Raw genomic sequence first — 3,709 nt, forward strand, 5'->3', positions numbered from 1 at the left:
ATGTACAAAGAATTTGCAGAGAACGGCCCCTTCCTTTTGCTATCTTAGCAAAAGAAGATACTAGTAATAACAACGCTATCTGAATACTGCAGCTTTCGTTTTCATTGTCATTTATAAAGGTCTGCAGACCTAACTGACTTAATTAATTGCGGTAAAGCGCTTCTTCACACATTGTCCCTTTTTTGTCAACAAAGCGCTGCAGTGTTTCCTTCGGATCCAGATCAGGCCGGTTGTTTCCCACCCTGACTGCTTTTCGAGCAGTCCTGCAGACCGCTGAATCGCAGGGGTTTTCCTGGGAACTTGTTATTATCGGGAGACTGACGGTGCAAAACACCACATGTCTATACGATCGCCTTTTGCGAAGGGAAGGAGCCGCTGCTTTCGATAACAGCCGGTCCACACGCCAGGATGGACCTGTGCAGCCCCTGTTCCCGTCTTCCCTTCCCTGCGTACGTGCATCTTGCAAACGCAGCGCTGCGACACACCCACCCTAAGCCATAATAGCCCGTGACCGTGTGCGCGCCCAGAGGGAGGCACAGGTCACACGAGACATTTTTCCTCATCAGATTCAAAAGGTTCAAAAGAGAAAAACAGGGTCTGCTGACAGATAGCTAGGAATGCGTAAAGTTGTTTTTATTGTAACTGTTTAGAGAACTACAGTATGACTGACAGTCTCCCCATAATCATGTAAAAAGGTAGCTGAAATACACTGCACACACACAGAGAGTGTTTGCCAGCTTTTTCATGCATGATGCCGTTGGCAAGTTTATATCTTTAAGGAGAAGTGAATGGAATACCAGAAACGCTGTGGAATAGTATTTCCTGAAAATTAGACACTTTATGATTATTTTAGATAAAATATTGTGTATTCTATTTCTTGCTGTATTTACTATACTTATTTACCCTATAGAAGCAATTTTGACAGCGTAGTGGCCAAACGGCAGTTCTATGTATATTTACATATCGCGCTCTGTAGCAGCTTAAAGTTCGTCTTGTGGGAGATTTTGAAGATCTTCGACGCTGCTCATTTTATAATCCGTCTGCTGATTCGATTAATCAAACGCATAGACCATTACTCCGGCGACGTCTCAGTCTCAGCTGAACAAAAATGCAACCCTTGGGTTCATTAAATACTGATATTGTGATACACAGATATTAAGTGAAAATGCTAATTGAAAAGAACGAAGATGTAGCTACAGTATTATTAAGAGCCGTTGTGCCAATAAACTGACATCATCAAGCAGCGTATTGTCTGGGTACTTGAGCTGTGGCGTGCAGATTAATTAGAGGAAACCACTAATAGTCACTTTGATAAAGAATTCCTTTGTAGCAAAAGTATGATACCGGGTAAGAAGACCAGATAAGAGTTAAAACAATAAGGAACTTAATGTGACTTGGAATACCTGGCAACAACATTGTTTTCTCAAAAGAAAGAGGAGTGGGTTCAGCGTGGAAATAAATCAAACTGTAGCACTGTCAAGTTTGTGGAGAGTGGCGCTCTCGTGGGTTGTTGTAGGCTATTGCATAGAATTCCAAGTCAGCATTATGATTTCACAGCTATTTTTGTCAGACCACACCTTCACACTTTCGGTCTAAATGTATTGGTTTTTCTAATTGTTCTTTTAATCGTATTCATTCATTCATTTTCCATACCCATGCTTCCTGTCTGGGGTTGAGGAGGTCCAGAGCCTATGCCGGGAACTCCAGACACGAGGCAGGGAATAACCCATGCAGGACGGGACGCCAGCCAGTCGCACTCTTATTTATTCTTGTCCTCTTATATTATTTCATTTCTCTTTGTATCACACATTTGTTTTTAAGCACAATCCTGGAAGCAGGTGGAAAGAAATGTCACTGTACAGGTGTGCAGCGTATGTTTGTGCCTTTGACAAATAAAACCTGAAACTTTTAATGCATAAAGTTATTGCACGAGTTACTGAACCGTACTCAAATCGTCATTCTCAGTGCGCTAACTGGCACATAGATAGAACAAGCCAATGAACAATTAGACTCTTCTGCTTCCAGCATACCAGTCAAAGAGAGTATATATGCACTTCAAAGCAGCTCATTTTGAATATATGGATTTTGCTTGAGTGATATATATATATATATATTTATTTTTGTTTCTGGATCAAGTAGAAAGGGCTGCAGCATCATGGAAAAATGTAAAACGTTTTCAATGAAAAATCTTCCATTGATAAATAAATCGTGATTCCTTAACAAAACAATATAGTACATGATTTAAATTGAGAAAATTATAAGCTTTTCTCAACATGCATTCCATCTGCTCAGATAAAAAAAACATGGCTGAAAATGATAATGAACTTAATTTATTATTATTATTAGTATTATTATTATTATTATTATTATTAATAATAATAATAATAATAATAAAAATATTGGATTTACATATTTTTTTCTGAGAATTTCAAGGTAGCAATAGGTAGCTAGTTGTGTACATTTTGCTTACTACTGTCAAGTTTTCAGAAATGTTAATTGCAAATCAAGATTTTTTTGTATTTGTATTTGATTACACACTGTGAAATCACTACTTGGAGTTGGGTGTTAAAATCTTGCATGTTATGGCCGTGCTGGGTGGCTCTCTTCTAGAGAATGTGATTTCCTCCCACAATTCGTAGAAATACAGTTAGGTGAATTGCTGAGTGGTTGTCTTTGTGTGGGTGTGTGCCCAATTATAGACTGGTGTTCTTTCCAGTGCGTCTTTTGCTCTAGGCTTCCTGGGATAGGCTCCAGACTCTCTTCAACCCTGCACTGGATAAACAGTTATTGGAGATGGATGTATAGATAGACAGATAGATGGACGGATGGGTGAGCATTTTAAAACTAAACTGAAATTCTGCGCACAAATAACCTATAGAGATAAACGCTTTCTTGATTGTTTATTCAATGACTGAACAAAAGTCAAGGTTTATACAAAAAGAAAAAACGGTGTTTTGTGTGACAATGTCCACGGGTGATAGGTGTTAGATTAGTTCCAGTGTGAATCGGGTGGGTAGCCCATGTTCGCTATGCTTACTGCCCTGTGCTTCCTACTGCCAGAGACAGTGTGCAAGTCGATCAAATCTCAGTGCACCCATTGGACTTCACACTGGCAATGTTTTACAATAGCGGATAATCGTCAGACGTGCACGTGACATATGTCTGCAAATAAGACACAGATCTTAGAGGAAAGATTGAGATGTGTAGTTGAGTTAGCACTGTATCCCGGAAGAACTACTACGGATGATAATAATAATAATAATAACAATTGACGTTTCACTACAATTCAGTTAGATTAAATACTTCACTAACATCATATTAACTAATAATATTTTAATATTTGTAACACACCCGCGCTGCATTTCATTACTGTTATTTCACTGGATTCATTTGTGGCAAATTAATATTGCTATCCCACGCATTACCATATAAAAATAATACAAAATAATGAATTTGATGTAATCTTATTCATCACCTCTTGTAATACTAATTCTGGAAGCTGATTACCCCAGTTCTGAAGCAGGTGTACATTTTGTACCTTGGCTCCGAAGGTGGGTGCCTAAGTACGTTCTCCTGTTTCACAGGCACCGCAGCAATGCCAGCCCGGATCAGGCCGCGGCTTTGAGGCATGCGTCAGTCCGGCAGAGCGTGACTCAGCTGGAGCGTAGGGGGGCCGGCGGTGCTTCCCATGAATGGGGCATCGACAGCC

The sequence above is a fragment of the Brienomyrus brachyistius genome, chromosome 20 (genome assembly GCF_023856365.1).
Source record: "Brienomyrus brachyistius isolate T26 chromosome 20, BBRACH_0.4, whole genome shotgun sequence".
NCBI classification, from domain to species: Eukaryota; Metazoa; Chordata; class Actinopteri; order Osteoglossiformes; family Mormyridae; genus Brienomyrus; species Brienomyrus brachyistius.